Source organism: Quercus suber, unplaced genomic scaffold, assembly GCF_002906115.3.
Source record: "Quercus suber isolate HL8 unplaced genomic scaffold, Cork oak 2.0 scaffold_168, whole genome shotgun sequence".
Taxonomy (NCBI): Eukaryota; Viridiplantae; Streptophyta; class Magnoliopsida; order Fagales; family Fagaceae; genus Quercus; species Quercus suber.
Window position 1 is genome coordinate 421,361 of NW_027069628.1, and position 23,688 is coordinate 445,048.

At 30.9% G+C, this 23,688-nt stretch overlaps 1 long non-coding RNA gene across 3 annotated transcripts; it reads left to right on the top strand.

Moving 5' to 3' along the window:
* The first annotated feature begins 10,928 nt into the window (after positions 1–10,928).
* LOC112040216 (uncharacterized) lies at positions 10,929–17,019 on the top strand. 3 transcript variants are annotated; one of them, XR_010630654.1, is made up of 4 exons: positions 10,929–12,136; positions 12,228–12,560; positions 12,698–12,808; positions 16,508–17,019. It is a non-coding gene; the product is annotated as an uncharacterized LOC112040216 (long non-coding RNA). The 3 variants fall into 3 exon arrangements; XR_002886073.2 differs by having other exon boundaries at positions 10,945–12,136; positions 12,401–12,560; XR_002886072.2 differs by having other exon boundaries at positions 10,959–12,560.
* Positions 17,020–23,688: the final 6,669 nt, after the last annotated feature.

The following is a 23,688-nucleotide window of genomic DNA, read 5'->3' on the forward strand; positions in this document are numbered from 1 at the left end:
CTTTAAAGCTTCTCCTTTTCTCATATTTGTAGGCAATGCAATATTGTGATAGATGCTTTAGCTAAGAGAGCAATGTGTTGAAGAAGAATAAATTCAGATGAAAACGAAGACTCAAACGGTGTAGTTATAGCAGCAACTTTCTCACACATGCCAACACTTATCCAAACGCTTGTGTTTTACGGTGTGTTTGTTTGGAAGTGAAATAGGGTAGATGGAAAATTTTGGAGAGAAAATGGGAAGAAAAACTTTTTTTGGAGTGTGTTTGGTTGGATGAGAAGGAAAAAAAATAAATAGTGGAGCTCAGATGTTTTTTTTCCTGACCCATCAAAAAGTTCTCTCTCCAAAATGAAGAGAAAATTGAAGGGAGAAATTAGGTATAACATTTGGACAAAAATGCCCATGTACAATTGCCCCTTTACCCACTTTACTTTTCTTCACACTTTTTTTCGTCTTTTTTTCCTTCGTTGCCTGCCTCATTTTTTTTCCCTTTTCTTTTGATTTACTCGGCTAGTATTCTTTTTCTTTTTCCTTCTTTTGCTTTCTTTTGTGTGGGTGTGTGTGTGTGTGTGTTTTTTATGGACATGATTTTTATTTTTTAATTAACTTAGGTGATTGATTTTTTTTATTTTTTTTGTTGTTTGTCACTTTTAGGGTTTTAATTGGGCATCATTTTTTTTAATAAGGATATATGCGTAAATTTATATAAACTCACTTTTTCCATCCCTCCATTTTTCCACTTCCAACCAAATAAAAATGAAGGAAATTAAAATCTTTTCTATTCTCCCACTTATCCATCATTTCACCATTTTCTATCCTCCCACTTTTCTACTTCTCCAACCAAATGGATCCTTAGAGTTGGAGCTCTACATAGCATGTGTTGTTACTTGGACCAAACGGTGTGTTTCATTAATCAGTGCCACGTCAACAATCAGTTGGACTTGAGTCTGTTAGAGCTTCCTAGAGTGATCAAGTTAGTGATTCCGGTTTAGAGGGAAAATCAGTTAGGATTTGTTTTTAGGTATTTATTAATGTAAATTAGATATTTTCCCTTAATTAGAGGCTATATATGTTGTACCTGTATAGAAAGCTCATTTTGAGCTAAGATTTCAATCAAAGAGTTTTATCTAATTCTCTCTCTCTCTCTCTCTCTCTCTCTCTCTCTCTCTCTCTCAATGATTTTCTACTTTAATTGCTTTGCTTTCAACTACCAAAGAAGGCTCTTGTTTTCTTCACAATTAATGATCTCTTTTCCACTTTGGGTTTGGATGAAGTTTGTTCTAGCTAACATTTATATAATCTCCTTGTTTCTGATTTTTCGGCTATTAAATAAAGGCCCCGCTGTTATGTTTCTCAAAAAAAAAAAAAAAAAAAAACCCCATAACTGAGGCAATAAATTAAATCAGGATATGGTGTAAAAATAAAATATTAAATCCTCCTAAATTTTTGATATGGTTTAAAAATTTATGATTTATTTATTTATTTTTTTAAAACTTTGTGACCACCTAAATTTTTTTTAGGCCCAACATAATTAAATTTTGGACAAAATTTGACAACAAGCATGGTTGTAGACTAAGCCTACAACTCTATTCAATATATATATATATATATATTTTATTGAATATGAATTTTAATAAATCCACTATTTAATTACTTTTTTTTTTCTTAAATCCTTCATACTTGCAACATTTCAAAAAGATAAAATATCAATAACTATGTCATCAATCAAATATTTAAATTTCGAGTATTTATAGTCTAAAATTGTACATAAAAAATAATTTTATGGATCAAATGACAAATAACATCCGATTAACATAAAATTTTAATGTGTTTTAGGAATATAGAGAACATGCAATTCATCAATTAGATTTTCAAAATATGTAACAATGTTAATTCATTTAGTGAGAGTGACTACAACAAAGTTTGTAAACAAATTTTTTCTTAAACTTTGATCTCCTTAATAATATATTAGGTTTTTACAAATAAAAAGAAAATGTCTAATAAAAATTTTATCTAATTAAACTTTTGAAGAGATATAACTTGCAACATTGATAATAAGACTATCATATAGCGATTTCAAAATAAAAAAATTTGTAGAAAAATATTGTAAGATTTTATGTATTTGCGTGTATGATTTTTTTTTTTTTTGATCAATGTATGAAATTATCTTTTTATTAGATTCTATATAATTTAAGTTTCTTAATAATCATTTTCAAAAAATTTTCTAGAGCTGCCATTGTCCCATAATGATTTGTCACCTCAAAATTTTTTTTTTTAATATAAAAGATTAGAGATTACAACACTGAATCACAATCCCAAACAAAATTTAATTTCTCCCCCCCCCCCCCCCCCAACTTGCCACTGAGCTTAGATGTCTCCATCGATGGCGCCGGAGCAGCCATGGGCATAGTGGCTGTCTAGGTTGAATCTACAAACTCGGATCCCGGATCCTCTTCGTGGGTTAATAAGCAAAATATGTAATGAGTTTGCAGAACAAATTGTCAACTCCGTAATAATGCGTTTTGATATAGACAAAATGTGATGACAAAGACAGCCACTTCTTCTTATAGTTCTTATTCTTCCTCCTCTACATGATTCTTATAATGAGAATCCTTGTGCTTTAGAAATTTTTAAAACAACGCGCGTTCTCCGTAGATCATCCAGCGGAATCCACACACACACACACATATATCTGAGACCTGATGAGTGGGTGCTACTGCTACGAGATGATTGAATATAGTTATTTGGCTTTCATTTTCACAAATCTTATCCGAAGAAAAGATGCCATTTGACCCAAGCAAATACTCGTAAGCAAGCAAGGAATACTAATAATATTAATTAAATTGAACTCACATCACATGTGTCTGCTTAGCTACAATTCTTGTATTTTTTTTTGGGTCGGCTGTATTAAATTTATATTGTCGCGCTATATAATGATTGCTCTTTATCATTAGGGTTAAGACACCAGTTAATTTTTGGTGCAGGCGAGTATTGAATTTCAAATCTTTTATTCAACCATTAGAGACTTTACTAATTGAATTAATTATAGAACCCACTAAAATTTGCTCATCGAAACAAGGTGACTGATGTGTTTGGGGCAGTAAAAAAAAACAAAAGTAGGAGGAAACAAAAACAAGCAAAATGTAGCTAATAAGCCAAGTGATCAGAAGTAAAAGACGAGGAGGCAAGCTGTACCAGCAGGACCAGGTGAAGATACCAAGCACGAGGGCTCATTAAAAGAGAAAAACCTTAAGCAGAAAGCCACCGATTTTTTTTTTTTAACCCGTGTGGGAGCACTTTACTTATTATTATTATTAAAAAAAAAAAGTATTATTTGTACTTAAAACAAAGACAAAAGCATCAATATATATATTTATATCTGAAAATAAGAAAACGACAACAAATTCAAAAATATTAAAAATTACTCAGACGGTGTTCTCACGTGCTCACCGTGAGCACATATATACCTCTAAAATTAGTCAGTTAACAATATTCGGAACTCATGCAGACAAGATAGAGACATGTCATGTCATTCTTATTGTTTGTGAGTTCCATTTTTTTTTTTTTTTGGGTGAGTTCCAGTTTTAATCTATATTTTTATTCCTCTAATTAAAACACCCATATGGGGATGGAGCTATTTAGGGATAGACGGATGTGTTAAGGGCATGGCCCCTGACCTCCCCAATACCCTCTTCTTTTTTTATTTTTTTATTTTTTATAATATATATATATATATAGAGAGAGAGAGACAGAGAGAGAGAGAGTTCAAATTTGAAGTTAAATTTTCATTTTAATAACATATAGAGTTTAAATTTTATATTTTCATAAGTTATAGTGTTATACGTCATTCTCTCTTAAGAATTATGTAGGCCCAAAAAGAGATCCAAGTAATGGAAGTAAGCAATTAACTCGCACTAATGGCCCTTTCTCTCTCTCTCTCTCTCCATATATATATATATATATATATATAATTAGTTAATAAATATTTAAATTCAAGTAGTGCTACTGTATTGAAAATTGTCAACTCGCGTATAGACTATTTGTATCTCGAGATCCTCAATGCTACATGCGATATCAATTGGTATGGAAGCTCTTGCCCAAATGTCCCTATTCTCTCTCTTTGTTAGGGGGGGGGGGGTCTCGATTTTATGGCCAAAATGGGGTTTTACATCTTTTTCACAAACTTTCCAACAAAATATCTTATCTCTGAAACTATTTAGTGATGTGATCATGTTTTAAAACTTGAGCTATAGCGAAATTGGACTTAAAATTTTTTATTTTTTTATTTTTTTTAGTTTTCAGTTTGCTATAACTCGATTGTCCAAAAATCGAGTTTCAAAACATGGGTATTTTTCTAAATAGTTTCAGACAAGAGGCATTTTGCTGAAAAGTTTTGGCAAAAAGAGCAAATACCCATTTTGGCCTCGATTTTATTAATACATTCGTTTTTTGACTACAAAATACTTAAACTTTCATATTGAAAAATGTAAGTTTTCTTTCCTTTATCTTTTATTTTTTTAGTTAATTTATTAGTTTTAGTTATAGGGATATAATTTAGAAATAAAGAAAATGGAGGCTAACTATGTATGTATGTTTGCTTGTTGAGAAAGCTAAGATAATGAGACTCACATTATATTCTAAAAACCATATATGTATATATATATATATATATATATATCTTTCTCTAGTTTTGAGTAAAACATAATGCTGAGAGTTAAAATAGAGTTGTATTGGAATTGCTAATTTCATGTCAAAATGTTTGGTTTTTCATTTTCTCAAAGTTACATTTTTCTCTCATTTTTATATTCATCAATTTATTTTTATTCTCAAATGTTTATTTATTTAGGTTTAGAATTAGGTGATTGAGCAACATTTTTTTTTTTTTGGTATAAGAGAATTTAGGGTACGGGATGAATTTTGTTATCTTAGTTGGTTATGATTTGGCTTATAAATCTTAATTAATTTTTCTTATTTTAGTTTGACCCTTTTCATATCATCAAAATTAAGACTTTTGGGACATTTACCTATTGAGCCATTATACGGTACACGTATATATACCATACACAACTATGGAGATTGGTTCTTAAATTTTATTGGACATCCCTTATTCAATGCTCTAGAAACAATGCTTCATTCTCTTACTTGAATAGTAGGTGCTATCAAAAATTTAATAAGTGGAATTAACTCACTATTACGTGAGATGAGAGAACATTGCTTTTGAAATAGGAAATAATTGGTTAGTAACTTGTGCAATACATGAAAAAGTTCAAAAGAAATTATTATTTTTCCTTTAAAAAAATATGTTTCTCTTTTTAAATTTTTGTCTAAATATGAGATTTTGGTCCTTGTTGTAATTATTATTAGGTATTTATTATATTTGTGTTTATATATGAAATTACCTATTCTACCATTTAAAGAAAAATATGATGTGATGATCAATCATACTTGTTAAGGTTGATTGCTTAGGGTTTCATATTCAAGTAGCTCATTGCTCATGATCAATCAAGCGAAGCTAAGAGAGAAAAGCAACAATCCTTCCAATCAAGCAAACTACCAACTAAACTTGAGTAGCTTACTTGACGAAGCACCAAACCTCCTCCCAGTTTTATATGCTTTTGTGGAATAAGATGAAGACTGTATTTTCGCACTTTGTCAAACNTCCATATACTCTCTCTCTAAAAACATTTATTGATAACCAATCACAATCAACCCACTCTTTTTCTCTCTTACTCCTAAACCTTTTTCCATTGGTCATATTTAATTTAAGATAGGCAAATCGCCATTGATAACCAGTCTCCATCATGTTTTATATATGATTGATGTGAAAGACGATATTGTAAAGTTGATTTTAAGTGAATATGGTTTTTGCTTGTGAAGGTTGAGATTATAGGAAGATTATATTGTTAAGTGAAACTATAAGAAACTTGATAAATCAAACTCTATTGTTCTACATTTTAAATTTATTTTATTTTGATATTGAAACTTAAGATTTATAAAAACTAAATTTCTAAAATAATTTTTATGAATAAAAAAAAATTTAATTGACCTGGTAAATTATATAAATAGACTAGATTTATTGACAATTCCTATTAAAGTTGCTCACGTAGAAGTATTTTCTCAAAATTAAAATTGATAAAATCATATTTAAAATCAACTATGTAAAAAATTATTAAGAGAATTAGTCATATTAAAAAAAGATGTTAAATAAACCTGAAAAAATATAACTAAAAATGCATCTAAATAGGTGAAAAGAAAATATATATATATTTTTAATTTTGATAATATAGAAATTTGAATAAATATTATGTAATTAATATAAAAGTATACAAAATATCACACCTTACGGCATATTTTGTGTTTGGGTAATGAAATTGTGGGTGCTAGTCTGCTAGAGTTGGTTGGCAACATGGGCACCTCATCTTGGCTTTACGGCCAAACTTACAAATATATCTGAAGATTCTGAACGAGGCATTGTTATCTTGGTAGCCACTGTTGCATGCTATCCAGATTTGGATTTGTTTTTTCTTCTTTCTTCTCTCTCTCTCTCTCTCTCTCTCTCTCTCTCTCTCTTTTTGTTCATACTTTGGAGTTGATTTTGTGATATTTTTTGATATGTGATCAGGAAAAAAAGGGAGCAAAAGAAAAAATGAACACAATAAAAATAGAAGAATGTTAAATAATTTTTTTTTATAGTTGAACTGCTCAAACCAACTTAGTTTTAGCATGTTAAAATTATGTCATTTTGAACTTATGTGGTATTTAATTAATAACCACGTAATTAATGAAAATAGATAAAAGGGAGAAATTGCAAAAAATATGGCCAATGCAACAAACAAATATAATGGTTGAAAAAGTCAAATATTGTAGATTTTTCCATTATATACAAATCAAATTAAAATAATATCTCTAAAAAAATCAAATCCATTATTCGTCTGACCAAGAAATAATTAGTGTTGCAAACATTATTCAACCTCAACCTCAATACAAATTCAAAATTGTTAGTGCATTTTAAATTAAACCACGTTAAAACTTAAATTAACTAAAAATTAATAAAGAGATGAGTTATAGTGGAATTTGTTAATGAAAGAGTTAACTTGTATATAAGTTAAATTAAATAAATTTAGAAGAGTTATCTAAACTAATAAATAACATGCAGGTTATGAGAAAGATTGGAAGACTATATATATGTCTATGCTACGGACTAATTTGATATTAAGAGTGAATGAAGATAAATAGTTAAAGCAAAGAGTATTGTGTGAGAGAGTGAATTTAATAATACTCCTAAAAACTTGAGAGATTTTGGGCCAAAGAAAGGTATTTTTTTTTGGTGGTTTATACAGAGTTGGTCTGAGCTACATAACAAACTGTTGGGCTGTTATATCCTAGAGGGGACAAGTCAGAAGTGAATTTCTACTGCATCAGTTTCTAGGCTTTGCCAACCGTAGATGGCTTAAATTTCCTTAAAGAGAGCGAAATTTCCGTACCTCAGTTCGATATTATTCATTTATATTTTTATTTTTATTGTAGTAAAAATTATTTTATTGGTAATTTCTCCAACAAAAATTAGTCAACCTCAATCTCTCAACATTATATTTTTATAATGGGTTGGGTTCAAGTTACACCTGGTGTAATTCTAAGTAATGTTACATCACTCAATATTTTTTAATTGGATGCGAATATTGACAAATCCACCGTTAGATTACATTATCTTCATATATTCTTTATGCTTGCAAAATTTTGAGGTGATCAAAGATTAATAGTCATGTCATCAATCAATTGTTAAATTTCAAATTTTTGTAGTTTAAGATAATGCATAAAAAATGAGCTTATAGATCAAATGGTAAATAGTATCCGATTGATATGAAAATTGGCATGTATGTTAAGAACATATAGAACATGTAATTCAACGGTTGGATTTTCAAAATATTAATTCAATAACAAGTTATTGAGTGGTGTAACATTGTTTAGATTTACACCAGGTGTAACTTGAACCTAACCCTTTTGTAATACATAAATCATTATTTTAATGTATAGTAAAAATTATTTTAAAAAATCTAAATGCATCATTTAGGTGTAGTCAATAACTACATGTCAACACCCAAATCCCAATTTTATTATTATTATTTTAACTTAGGGTCCCAAAAGATAGCACTATAAAGTGCCAACCACTTACATTTGAGAGGAAGAAGCCCAACAATAATTTGAAAATTGAATTAAAAAAAAAAAGTTGATAATGAAATTTATTCTACCTATGCTGCTATGATGTGATTAAGAAACCAAACTAATGAAACTTAAACTATTGGTGCCATTATTTGAGAAGATAAATAAAGATAACATCACTATCATAGTAACTAAAGATCTAATTAAGAAACTACAACTTACAAAGTTATTTAATTGGATTAATGCCTTAATAAGACAACAAGACTGTATTTTCGCACTTTGTCAAACACTTTCTTCAAATTCACAACCTTCTTCAACCCAAGACAATCAATTGAAAAATATTAAGAATAATGATGTGTAAAATTGTGAACTTCAAATACTTGTATGGCACAATATTATAAGATCAGCATTTGGGTTTTTATTGTGAATTTTCTAGCTACCGGACATAACTTTGGAGACTGTTTCTTAGAGTTATTACACAATCCTTTTTCAATACTCTCAGAACAATGCTTCATTCTCTCACATAAATAGTAGGTCCTATTAAGTATTTAATTAGTGGAACTTACTATTATGTGAGATGACGAGGCTTTGCTTTTGGAATATAGAACAACAAATTACTAACCTGTTCAATGCATGGAAAATTTCAAAAAACTATGATTTTTATTTTATTTTTAATTTTTTGTCTAAATATGAAATTTGGTAATTATTGTAATTATCAATAGGCATTTCTTATATATTTTTTTTAATAAATGAAATTACCTATTCAACCATTTAAAGAAAAATTTGATGTAGTAACATTCTATTGGAATGTATAAATATAGAATAAAATTTAAAATCAATATAAAAACATTGATTAGAATAATGATGTGTAAAATTGTGAGCTTCAAAAACTTGTATGACACAGTATTATGAGATCAATTAAAAGTCAAATATTTTTTGTTTTATGCATATTAATAATTGGTAACCTATGCAATAATTGCATAGGAAAGTTTTTTTTTTTTTTTTTTTATACAAAATAAAATTTCTACTCTAGCCTAATCTAAGTATATATGTGTGTGAAGCTCCCCCCTGAAAAAGAAATTATAGAGTCCTTTGGTAGACCACGTCATTTGTCCATCATTCCACTAAAAAACTTTCATTTGTTTAAAATTACTGAGTCAGTAATTAATTTCTGTTTAAAATTTTTTTCTAACTAACAATTTTAAACAAGTGGCAGTTTTTTAGGGGAATGGTGGACCACATTACTTGTCCACTATGTGGATCTTATAATTTCTCCTTCTAAAAACTTGAACCCCGGCCTTTACCATCCACACTCCATAAGTATTTATACTTGTGAAGTGACCACCGCACTAAAGGTGCGAGGTGGTATTGCATAAAAAAGTTTAACATAATATAATTTTTTTTCTTACTTTTATTTTATTTTTTCTAAATATGAAATTCGATAAATATGATAATATTGATAAACATTTATTATAAATGTATTTGTACATGGAATTATATAATATTCTCACATTAGGTCTATATTTTGATTGTGATTACATATGAAACTATGAATTATAACATTTAAAGAAAATATATATGATATGTCAAGATTCTAATAAGGGTTTAAATATAGAATAAAATAAAATTTAATATATGTATATATAATATATATATATATATATATAAATAAATTTAAAATAATGACGTGTAAAATCATAAAACTGAAAAAGCTTATGTGACATAATATTATGAGGTTAACAAAAAAAAAAATAAAACGTCTTAATCACCATCTTATTTTACTCCACTTCACAGTCTTAATCACTACAATCATACATAATTCATATTATCACCGCACCAAAGATGTGAGGTGGTATTGCATAGAAAAGTTTAACATAATATAATTTTTTTCTTACTTTTATTTTATTTTTTCTAAATATGAAATTCGATAATTATGATAATATTGATAAACATTTATTATAAATGTATTTGTACATGGAATTATATAATATTCTCACATTAGGCCTTTATTTTGATTGTGATTACATATGAAACTATGAATTATAACATTTAAAGAAAATATATATGATATGTCAAGATTCTAATAAGGGTTTAAATATAGAATAAAATAAAATTTAATATATATATATATATATATATTAAAATAATGACGTGTAACATCATAAAACTGAAAAAGCTTATGTGACATAATATTATGAGGTCAACAAAAAAATAAAACATCTTAATCACCATCTTATTTTACTCCACTTCACAGTCTTAATCACTACAATCATGCATAGTTCATATTATCAATATGCGCATTTAGGAAAATGATTCTACTCTAATAGGTTTGGAGACTCATCGATTTGTCCAAGGGATGAGGTGGATGATGAGGTGGAGCAACAAAATTAAATGCAAAAAACATGATAAGCATAGGAGCATGAGGACAAAGTTCTCTCCATCACTCCAAAAAAAAAAAAGAAAAAAAAATCCAAATAAATAGAATCCGTTTCAGGTAAAAATCTTAATTTAAAAGAAATAAAATTTTTTAAAAAAAAACTTTAAATATAATGCGAGATATCAAAATAAAATCTTGAATGTGAATTGACCCATGTCTGTTTTTGAAAGCAAGTTAAGCAAATTGAGAGATGCATTTGGCTGATTAGCCCCACCAACCAACCAGTGCCCAAGGTAAAAAAAAAAAACTAGGGTTTTTTGAGAAGATGGTGACGTGTAACTGCGCACATATTGGGGCAGTACTGCACAGCTAAGCATCAACCAATCATAGTATAAAGATGGTAAACACTTAAGACAGCCAATCAAAACCTCGCTTCTGCCATGTTTATATATCTCTCTCTCCAACAGTTCCTTCCTTCACTCCTTACAACCTTGTGAGTTCTCTTTCTAAGCTCTTGACTCTCTTTTCTTGTCCCTAAGAGATAGATCTCAAACGTGGGCACAGCCCCTTTGTTTTAGCTCTCAGTTTCCTGCTCAGTTTTGTTGTTTATTGCTTATTTGTTTTCTCTCTATTGCTATACTCGGTGTTTTCCTTTTGGTTACTTCATCTGGGGTTTTTTTTTTCTCTGTTAATTTTGTAGTTTTTTTTTTTCTTTTTTTTTTTTGTTGATGCTCGATCGAGTCTTCTTTTCTGTGACAAAATCCGACTTGGATTCTCTTTTAAACTGTTTTCTGATGCTGGAGTCTAATCGGAGAAATTTGGCCCACATATCAAAAACTATGAATTTTGAAAGTATTGTGTTGTGTCTATTAGCTACATAGATGGCTCAGTTTGATTTTTCCATGACTTGCAAATAGTACTGCAAGAAAAAGAAAAAGAAAAGCTTTGATGGGTTCAAAAAAAAAAAAATTAAGAATAGGGTTTTGTTTTGTTCCAACAAGTCCTTATTATTCGAAAATAAGTTTTGTTCCTATGGTCGTGTACTCGTGTTGGACTCGGTAGATTCTTCTCGGGTGCCCCTTTAATGTAGTCAAAAATCTTAAAATCACTTTATGTTCCAACCACTGGTAACTGGCCACGTCAGATAATGCCCGTGACCTTTGGGCCAAAGTTGTACATGAAATGATCTGATGAGACTTGAGAGTCATAAATTTTTCCGAGTCCTTTTTTTGTGTGTGTTTTTTCTTTTGTTGACGAAGGTCTATGGAAATGTTTGGTTGTAGTACTTTCTTCTTTGCTTTCCTTATATACATAGAAACATACATAGGTACATATATATTGTTTTTGATTAATTAGTAGGCTTTGTACAAGGATGATCATAGGTTGACAGTCGTTGTTTGCGGGTGTAGCATCATCAAGATTCACATGCAAATGCACGGTGGGTGATGGAATTAAAATTTTTTAATTAAAATCTCTCGGCCAAAATTCTTTGAAAGTGAGAATCTTGATGATGCTGCATCGGCAATAAACGACTCTACAAAAGAGGATTCTCTCGCAATTCTCAACACTGCCACTTTTGCACTTGAACAGTTGAACCACCAGGTGATCCTTTCTTTCTTTCTTTTAACTACCTTTTTTTTTGGGCTAAGTGTGTTTCTATTAAGTACTTTCTGTTGTTTTCTGTTGCTGTCAGGTGGGCTTTCTTTCTAGTTTCTGGGAGTTTTTTTCCCCCCCTTTAAATTAAAGCAATCAATCAATGGATTTACTGTATTTTTAAATGTTTATTCCCTTTTGCACACTGCATATATAGAAGAAAGAATAGAACCTTGCTGTTCAAGGACCCTTTGTTTTGCTGACCTTTTGCAGATCTGTGATTATTCTTCTGAGCAAAATTTCCTAGCTAGGATGAAAATGGTGTCTTTTCAGGGAGTGTTTCCTGTTGGAGATGGGACTTTGTCTCTAAATGGAAAGAGAAAGAGAATATGACTTGATGATTCTGCAAAAACCTTCAGAATATTTTCAAAAGGTGAATTTTCGCTATCTATTTTGTTGTTTTTTTTTTTTTTGTGATTTTGTGTGGTTTTAGACCCAAACATGGACTGGTTCCACAGATCCTTGAATTTCTATATTTCATTAAAATGAACATTTATGGCTCATGTACAGAAAGGCAAAGAAAAGTTAAGTGGAGCCGTGGAGGGAACTGTACTAATCTCATGAGTTTGCTAAGAATGGATTGGAAAATTATTTTTGTGCAGAAGCTGAGAAGAACTTAAGGTTGGTAAAAAAGAACCTTCCACGCTTGCTTCTTTCATGGGGTTTTTGGTGATCTCAAGTTTTGGTTTTTCCTTTCCACTGGCTTTTGTCTTCACTACATGATTTAGACTACATATTGATTATTTTATTATATATGGACATTCTTCTAAGTGGTTTTGTCTGTGGAATTAAGTAGATGATTGATGACTGGAACTAGTTTTTGGATATGAAATGAAAAATCACGGCCATGGGAAGTTATTGTTTGTCGATCACTGCTATTGTTGGCTTCTCCTTTCATCACTCATGTTGGTGGACCAGGCATCCTGTAACTTGGACCCTTTGTCATGTACAACATCTCTCTCTCTCTCTTTCCTGTCGCTTACACATTCTGATTCAGTCCACCTATTTACCACCTTTACAATAATGGTACCAAAAAAATGTTTCTCAAAAAAGTATCTTTATTTTCTGTTTCTTCATTCATGGCAGATAATTGCAATTTCTAGAGTGTGGAGATCTGTGTGCCTCTATCACTGTCCAAGCCCTGAGTAACTTGTTATATGGGGCTTCAGTAGGGTACATTTCCATGCTAACTTTATTGACTCTAAGCAAGGCAGTGAAGTATTAAGCCCAATGATCAAACAGTTTATAATGATATTTTTAGCTTAAGAGCAATTTAGAAACAGAATCGAGTGGTGGTTAACTTGCTATGGTTTCTTCAGCTTCTACCTTTGTTCATAAACAAAACTAAAAAATTATAGTGGTTGGTTTTTGGTATGTGTTTAATGACTCACACCAGGATTAGACCATGAAAAGTTCTTAGCAGGGCACAGTTATGGATGGCAGCACTCTGTCTCTCTAGCATGCAAAACTTTTAGGGTTTTGGATTTCACAATGCTGACAAGTTACTTTTTGATGTATTTTTTGACTAGTTACTTGTTGTCATTTAGAGGATTATTAGTATTTATTCTTATTATTCAGTCGATGTTTAGACTATATGTTATGTCATGTTAACACTCAGTAGCTAATCTAGCTATAAGAATATTCAATGTTTTCCGGAGACTTACTGCATGCTATTCTAGCATTGCAAGTATTATTCACTTCTTATAAACTCATGAGAGTTAGAGTTTATTTTGTGAGAAACTAGCTAGTGTTTTAATCGAAAAGAACCTCAAACCACTATCTACTCAAAGATCTATGAACACATTATGGTTTTAGGAGAAGAATATGAAACGCATTCCAAATGCAAAATCACTAATCAGATGTACCAGAAAGCCAAACTAACAACAATTTGTTCAACCTTTCTTTTATAAATATTAGGATATTTGTAGGATAAAGTTACTACTCTGATAAACCTGTCATTAACAGAAGGTCCCCAAATAGCACATTTCTTTCCTGATAAATTGCATGAAAAAAAAAAATAAAACCATCTCAAGAAGATTTTTTTGACAAAAACCATCTCATTCTAATCTCATTAGTAGGGGTGGCAAAATTGGACACCGCGAACTTGATATGATACGACATGAAATTAGCAGGTTATGCATTGAGATTTAACGAGTTCGTGTCATATTCGGGTTGACACTTCTGACCTATTTAATAAACAGGTCGAGTTAGTGTTGAACACATAAAACTCATTTGACCCATCTAATTCGTTTAATTAAATGACATTTTATCAATATACCCTTCAAACTCTAAGTATATAATCCTATTAGTTGTGATTTATTTTCTTTGACATATTGTGATTGGTTATTTGTGACATTGGGATGTGCTTTAGTTTTGAATGATTTGTTGTGATGTAGTTATTCATTAGTTCTAAATTTTATATCAAAAATATTTATTTGTTTGGTTTTTCATAATTTTTTTTTTCATTTTTATAAAATTTGATAAACAAGTCGACACGACTGACTCGTTTAATAAATGGGTTGTGTTAGGGTTGAGAAATTTTGATCCGTTTATTAAACACATTGAGTTAGTGTTGACCTATATAGTCGAATGCTTATTAGTTGACACGACACGAACCTGACACGCGAACATGAATTGCCATCCCTACTTATTAGCCATGAGTTTAAAAATCAAATAATAAAAATAAAAATTCTGTCGAACTTGACTCCTTGGTAGGATTAACTATTCATGGTTTTAAAGGATCAGAAAAACCCTCTATTAGGGAGTGTAACATATAATTTATTTATATTCATTAATTCTTTTTTTTTTTTTTTGGCAAATAGGGTATTTATATTCATTTATATTTAACATCCTAATGTTTAAAAATTGTATCTAGTTTGTATGGCAACCATACGTTTAGTTGTGTATAAAAGAAATTGGTAACCAAAGTTTTAAAAACAAAAAGAAAATCTCTCTCTCTTACTTGTACAAATCATGATTCATTGTTAATTTGAATGAATAGGTAACTATAATTTCTATATTCCTTCTTTGTTTTTGAGCCACAACTTAGAAAGCTAGAAGATTGCTACTTTTTGCAACTCTGCAATCAATTACTTCCAAATCAATGTCTTAAATTTAATGGGCCTTCATCTACCATCTTGTTGCTATCATCCAATATCTGACATGTTTCACTCCTTACATTTCATAGAGCCCACTTTTCTTGTTGTTATTTTGTGGGTATACAAAATTTAAGATATTATTCTTAAATCTAGAAGCTTGAAGAAAGTTTTAGAATAAATTACTGTTTTAACCTGTTTAAATTTTGTAGTCTTAGAGGTCAATGAACTATAACTCAGTTGGCACTTTCTTCTCTCATAATAATAGGTTGGAGGATGAGGTTCAAGGGTTCAAGATTCACTAGGTAATTGTGTGTAGACCAATCAAAAAATATCTGTAGTCTAGGATCAAATTTCATCAAACACCTCCAATTGTAGGGTGAGAAAATGAATCAGGATTGTTTAAAAATCAAGGAAAATGACTGAATGCAATCCTAGAGATAAGTTACTCAAAAAGCAAGTACTTTATGCGGTAAATCACTATCTTTTCTCATTTTGCCTCCCCACCAGATATTAGGGCTAGGAAACCTTATTTTATTTTTATTTTTTAATACTAGATTATAATAGTCGTGGGCCATTATATATATGTGTGTGTGTGTGTGTGTATTTTGCCTCCCCATGATATGCTTCATTGTGTTTGCTGAGATTCTAATCTATACCCATGCTGAAAATGAAGGAGTTCGTACACACGCCTGGCAGTACTAATTATTACTTGAAATGTACACTTATTCTCCCAATGATATAAGACTCACTCAACTGGTACCATAAGATGCTTTGTACTGAAAGTGAAATTCAGTGATTTTTCCTATCAAGGGCCATGTAGATGTCGGTTTGATAAGTAGCAAAATGAGCCACATATCTGAGCATCTCATGCTAAGAACCAATTTATTCACTTAGGCTTAATATCAAGTTTTCTACTTTTGTTTGTAATAGTAAAATGATTACGTATATCAGAGTTTCCATATTTACAAAATGTCCACCTTTATTCACTGAATCTCTTTCTGTTCTTGTATTACTGTATACTTAGGTAGATCTTCTCAGATAACATACATATATTTAGGCACAGTCCTGTTTCTTCCTTTTACTTTACATGTTAGAAGTACTGATTAGTAGATGATTCTTTTCTTGTTTTGTTCTTGGATTAGTAGAAGATTCTGAGGAACTGAATTATACGTGCAAATTAATTTTTTTGTTTCCCAAACTAAAATTGTTTATTTTCAAATAGTTTCAGAGAGGACGAGTCCAAAAGCACCATTGGTCCCCATACGTACTTTGTGGTCCCATTGGTGTCACCCCAGTGGGGTGTACATGTGGCAGACATGCAAGTGAAGGACAATCTTGGGTCGCATGCACAAAGATTTCATTGGACAACAAAATCGCACCAACTTTTTCAGGATGCAGCAATTGTTTGTTTTGATTCTGAAATTAAACCTAAAATTTTCATCAAAAAAAAAAAAAAAAAATTAAACCTAAAATTATGGGGTCAAAATGTGCTAAACAAGTTCGACCATGGTGATCAGTAACACAGACAGACAAACCAGCTCGGCTCTCCTGCCATGGAAATTAAACCAAGACTTCATTTTTGTGAGGTGGTGGATTCCAGCTAATGGAATTGTCATACTGTCCATTCTAGGCTTTTCAAGTCATGATTGTCATCAGTCAACAACAACCATGTAACATATTTCTTTTTGCTAAAAGCAAATAACATGTTTATAAAAGTTAAAAAGATTTTATTAATGCGTGTGCACTTAGGGTATATATTTGTAAATTATTTTAAAAAAATTTTTTATAAAAAAATAAAAAATTAATTTACTCTTTTGACACTCTTTTTAATTTTTTATAAAAAATTTCTTAAAATAGATCATGATTAATGTATGTCCTAAATTTACTGGACCCAAAGTTAAAAGCATTGTTTAATGTTTGTTTCATATATTCTCTCTCCCGGGGGGGGAGAGAGAGAGAGAGAGAGAGAGAGAGACTCGTAATTGTTAGACTGATGATCAAAGCACTGACAAATGTAATTGTCAAACCAATGCAAAGGTGTTAAAAGGAATTCATAAAATGAACTAATGGGAAGCTGACTCAAGAGTGACGATCAGCTTTTGGACATCTGAATCAAACATGCCATCGAATAGTCAATCAGCTAGACAAGCTTTTTTCATATATATATATCAATATAGCTTCCATTGAAAAACTTTTTAAGCATCGTGATTGCTACTGGTGCCAGTGGTGCATACATAAATGCTTAAATGCTTAAATTCTTCTCTATCAGACATAACAGTTGTTTGGACCGGACAAGGATGGAAATATTTCATGAGGGTGGTGATCACATGTAGAGGGATCGAGTAGCATTACTGACCACACATCCCCTTATATATTTATTAACTAGTTGTCAACTCATGCAACGCATGAGTTTATGATTTATCTGAGTAGTTTTTGTTATGAAACATGTGAATTCAAGCTTATAGAACATGTTTTAGTGTCCATTAAGGGCTCTTTTGTGTGTGTGTGTATGTGTAGAATAGCTCCATATAGTTGCTAGTTAAAACATTTAGACAATTTATGTGATTCAAATAATACAAAGTTAGAACATTTGTGTTTGTAGCTTACTCATAACAAATAATTAGAAAGCCGGTATTACATTTTGAACATAAGTTGATAATACATGTTCACCTTGTAAAATAGCACAAAACAAATAATTAGAAAACATATAATCCTTTGCTAAGTAGATAACTTGAAACTTTCTCATGTCTTAATCCTCGTGTGTAGTATATTGCAACCTGTTGAGGTAATTTCCCTTTGGATTCTCCCTTGGGGTTTTGGAGCTTCTATTTGAACCATTCACTTTTCTCTTTGATTGCTCGTCATCCAAATAAAAAACTTCAAATGATCCTCCACCCAAGATGGAAATTCCTACATACACGTTCTTTGGGTCTAGCACTAAGACTCACACAAACATACACATAAATACGTACATAAATATTCATACTAAATGATATACTTTTAAGATCTTAGTGATATCAAGTTAGGATCTAAGACACAAAAATTCATCTCCAAAATATTATGCACGCAAATTTGGATCTAAGACACACACACACGCACCCATACATGTATATATATTCAAACTATATAATATGCTTCTAAGATTTTACCAATATCAAGTTTGGATCTAAGACTCAGAAATCCATCTGCAAGATATGCTTGCAAATGCTACAAGCATGTAACGAAGCCTCAACATTAACTTTTCCTTTATTACCTATGTGATGTTCAAAACAACAGATTATATGGCATTCAACCCAAGTACTAAAAATCATAAAATAAAACTAACCATGCCCAAAATTTTGGAATTGAATTAAAAATAGAACTTTCACCACCAAAAGCAAAATACATAACCATCAACAGTATAAATAAAAATACCATTACATCTCCAAAGAAGAACTTGGCTTTTGGGGCCAACTGTGCCATAAGAATAGCTGCTGCATTGGCAGCATTGTTCTCATTACTAAAAAGATCAAGATGCCAAAAAAGTAATGATAATCTAAACTTTTATTTTGCACAGATAAGGTATATTAAAAAATTTCCCCAAACAATTTGATTGAAGAATTGAATTTAACTAATTAGGAAATTTCAAAATGTCATTTCAACTTCATCTAAGTAATGACTAATGCAAAAACAAAATAAGCACTACAAGATTCACCATTAGTTGCACTTAAAAAAAAAAACTGAAAATTGTCAAGAAAAAGTAAGCCTAGAGTCATATTTATTTCATTGTTTTAGGTCACTTGGTCTGATGGTCATATTGCTAACCTTAATATAAAAAGATAGTAAAAAAGAACAAAAAAACTGAAGTCATATGGACTTACCCCTCCATGTGCAAGAGCAATGGCCATCATAGTTGCAGCTTCCATGACCCATGATAAAGGAATCCACGTAAAACCCAAAATTTTTAGTATTTTGTTTTCTAAAGCAAGATAGAAGAGTAGAAGAACCAATCAATGAGGGAGATTGAGCAAGCATAATGAAAAAATAAAAAGAAGGGATGAATATGAAAATTTAACATTGCTTTCCTAACCTTTTCCTCCTCAAGTTTGTTGTATCCAGAAAAATCAAATCTTTCTTGAACTGCATCAGATCAAAGGTCAAATCCTTTATTATACAAATAAGATGCTCATGGGGTAAATTTTCCAACATTAAACAACTTATAATTTAGCACCAAACAAATAAGATAAAGTAATAAAAATTCCTTTGTATTTCCATCTTTTTCATTCTTCCTGATTCTAGGCAAATCAAAGTATCCACATGACGCTGCTTGAATTAAACATGAAAGATGTAATTTCTTCTAATCAAATGTGCTTCCACAAAAAGAAAATGAAAAAATAAAAATAAAAAATTGATTGTTTGTGGCATAACAAAATATATTCTACTAAAGTATCAATTTGAGCCACTAAACTTCTTCATCTAACTATGAAGCTAACAACATTTGGCTTTATTAATTTTATATTTGCAGCTATGAATTTTCACAAAAAAATAGAGAATATTGAATAGCTTTTATAACTGGGACATTCATTAAGGTAAAGTTGGCATGCATGCCATTAAGATGATAAAAGAGTATAGTGATTTAAAGAACATCAGGGGGAAGAGCCTTTTCAACCATATTGGATTTCCTTTAGATTCAACCCTGCACCAAGTTGTTAGAAGAGTATTTGCATTGTCAGATAGTTCATTACATCTCACTCACTGTTTTCTCTTAAGTCCACTAATCCACAAACAAATGAAAAAGTGCTACTTATCTCATGTTCAAATAGCTAAGTCATTCCCATTGTATTTAAGTGTTCCTATCACCAATCCTTTTCTGTTGGAGTCTACTCCTACACCTTGCCAATGTGCTAAGCTCCATACCTCATCCATTTTATACAGTTCCTGGTAGGACTCTAGATTCAATCTATAGATTGTTATTGTTGAAGCAGAAGGTATAGCTAGGCCAAGAAACATTTAGTGGCCCACTATTGGACCAATCATTTTGACAATATACTTTGTGAGTGTGATTTGGTATTAGTGTCACTTTTGGGTCATTTAATTAAGTTCTTGTGTTTTTCACATTTGTAGATGACCAAAGTATAGCACTTCTTAAGGAATTTGCAAAGGACCCCGAGCCTGTTGTCTCACAAAGTTGTGAAGTTGCTCTAAGCATGCTTGAGTTTGAAAGATTAGGAAAATCATTTTAGGTGTACTCTCTAAATTTGAAATATATTTAAAACATTGGATTGTTTTCAAAAGTGACTGACAACTATTATCTGTGCAGTACGTTTTCATGCAAGCTCCCCTTGTGCATTAAATTATTCCAAATTTTGACAAAGTAGTCATTGCATCTATGCACATATTTGAAGAATGAGTTGCAATATGAAAAAGAATGAGCTAAGGATGAGCAAGCATGAAGTTGAGAATTAAATAAGTAAGGAAAGAAGTAGGAAAGTCAGAGAATTACACAATCTTGACCTCTGTTGCATTGTTCTACTAATTTATGACCATACTCAGTGAATTGATCTGAGTTCATAAGTGTATCACTATTCTACCTGGGACTCTATGTAAGAGCATGCACTATTTCATAGATGTTTAACATCCACTCATCAAAGGTCACCTAATTTTCAGCTAGAGTCACAACTTTTTTTGAAGAGTTGTATCTTTTCATAAGGGTTGCAACATATATATCACCAAACAACACTAATGGATTGTAAAGTAAACCATCATTTCAATGGTGTAATAAATTACATGAAAGTGCATCAAGTTTTAATGTGATCACCCTCATATATTCAGATCTCCCACTCGTGTACAACATAACACAAGTAATTTGTTTTAGTTGGATGATACCAGCATGATTCCAATATTTGTTATATGTTAGCTCTCATATGTTATAACACACAGATCGGTGTCAATAAAAACTTGACTACATGTGCGGATGCTTTGTTACTTAAAATTTATTGCATTCCTATCATGCACTAATAGTTACAAGTAGTACAGTCTAAATGACTTCCAATTTACTCTCAAATAAGCAAACAACATCAGTGACTATTGGTTCTAGAATGGAGTTGTGGCCGGAAACATAGTCCACACCTTATGCCATCATTGACTGCTTTAGTTACACACTTATATGTGTTGACATGCATCAAATGTTATGTCTTGCTAGTACTTATTTCCAAGCCATTTACACTAAAGATTTTCCTCAAATGACTTTTAATAGTGCCATCTTCTCACACTTACTAACCTAGATATCACTCAATTTCAACCAGATATGTATTCAATGGAATTTTTATTCATGAGAGTCATGAGTATTTGTCTCCTCGTAAATGTTTTTCACTCCAAACTCCCATTCTTGCTACATGCACTTTGAATTCATTTAGAGTGTTAGTCCATTGGTCAATGGGAAAAAACCAACTTTGATTTCACTCATGTTCACTATATATCTAGTATACAGTGATACATCAATGTGCATGCCTTAGAATTATTAGTTCTAGCATTTAATTAACAAGACAATATTTGGACTTCTTTTTGCAAAGCACATATTGATTATTCTGCTAAGTATATCTTAGTTTAAATTATTTATAAAACCCTATTATCTTGACCAAATATCATATTGCATCAATGTAAGTTATATACATACCACTATTGTAGGCCATATACTTAGCTTTCATAGTATATTTCATAACACAATTTTGTTTAATTCTTACTAATTAACCAAGAAACTATCATTCCACTAAAAAAGAAAACCTACCATTTCCTGCAAAAATCTACGTCAGTGTATCTTGTTCTCTCTAGATTTACTTAATCTAAAGCATAATTTCATGCTTTTGGTGCTTTGCAGGCATCTAAAATCCGCTTCACTACTGTAAATATACCTTTCCATGATGAGATTGAAATTTATTGACTTACCCAATTGCATGACAAATATCATATCTGATATTGTCTTTATATACATTTGACTACCAACAGTTAGGGGACCTTTTTATAAAATTAAAAAAAAAATAAAAAATAAAAAACTCGTTTTTTGGACATATCTTTTTATTATAATTCGTCATGTTAAATCTCTTGAGCAGCTTGTCCAGGTAATTCTTTTAATCCAAGTATAAAAAATTTTAATTTCTATCCTTAGAAATTCACCAAGGATTCCCATAAGTACATTTCTCACTAAGATTAGCTTCACTTGTTTCAAGCTTGTCCGTAACCAACTCCTTCATCGCTCTCATCTTTCTTCCTTAGACAAGGATCCCAATAAACTTGTTTGAGATGCATAGACTTGTTTATAGAATATGTGGTCTCAAAACAGCAGCACTATGTTATTAATTTGTTCCATCATTTAGCTCTTTCACTTCTTCATTAGAACACTCCAAGAAATTAGGTTATGGTCTTGCTCCCTCTAAGAATCTCGTGATAACAATTAATGTTCTTACTACTGGCGTCTGGATCACACCACTAAAAATCTCCATTGATGCTTCCTTTCTAATGTGAAAAAAATCTATAATGTATCCAATGTATGCATCCACCATCTCACATAGGGTGAGTGTTGTAAATATGAGGTCCACACCCAAGTGAAAGAGTTGATACATGTAATACCCTCTCCTCTAATGCACCCATTAAAAATCTATTATGTATCCAGTGTATGCATCCACCATCTCACATGGGGTGAGTCCTGTAAATATGAGGTCCACCCCCATGTGAGAGGGTCAATACATGTAATACCTTCTCCTTTGATGCACCCATTCTTGTTGTAACCAATACTGAGAATACCTTTTCTATAACTACCACTTCTATGGAGTCCCTAGAGTCCACTTTTACACTATCTACAGAATTACACTATTTAGTGTGTTAGATACATGCAACATCATACTTAAAATATGTGAATCTAGTGTTTTGGATGTATGTAGAATCACACTCACAACATGTGGATCTCAGAGATAGATAAGAATCACATATTTTAAGTATAATACTATATATACATTTGGAGTAATGCTAGAACCACATAAAGTTGCACAATTTTTGCCATAACTCACCACGCGACGAGTTGTTACTGGTAGAGATGTGTTCTCGTATGGACCAAATACTATATTTCTATCACTCATACCTCACCACGTGGCTAGTTGTGACAAAGATTGTGCAATTTTACGTAAGCCTAGCATTATTCATACATTTGAAACATTGGATTTTTTTTGGGTTTTACTAACGTATGCTCTTAGGGCATATGTTAGTATACTATTTTAGGAAATTTTTTTATGAAGAAGCGAAAAGGGATTAAATTTTTTGAAAGTTTTTTCAATTTTTCATAATTTTTTTTAAAAACAAATTATTAATGTGTGCTCTAAAGTCATACATTAACATGACCATATTTTTTTCTAGCGAAATAGTAGTGAGAGA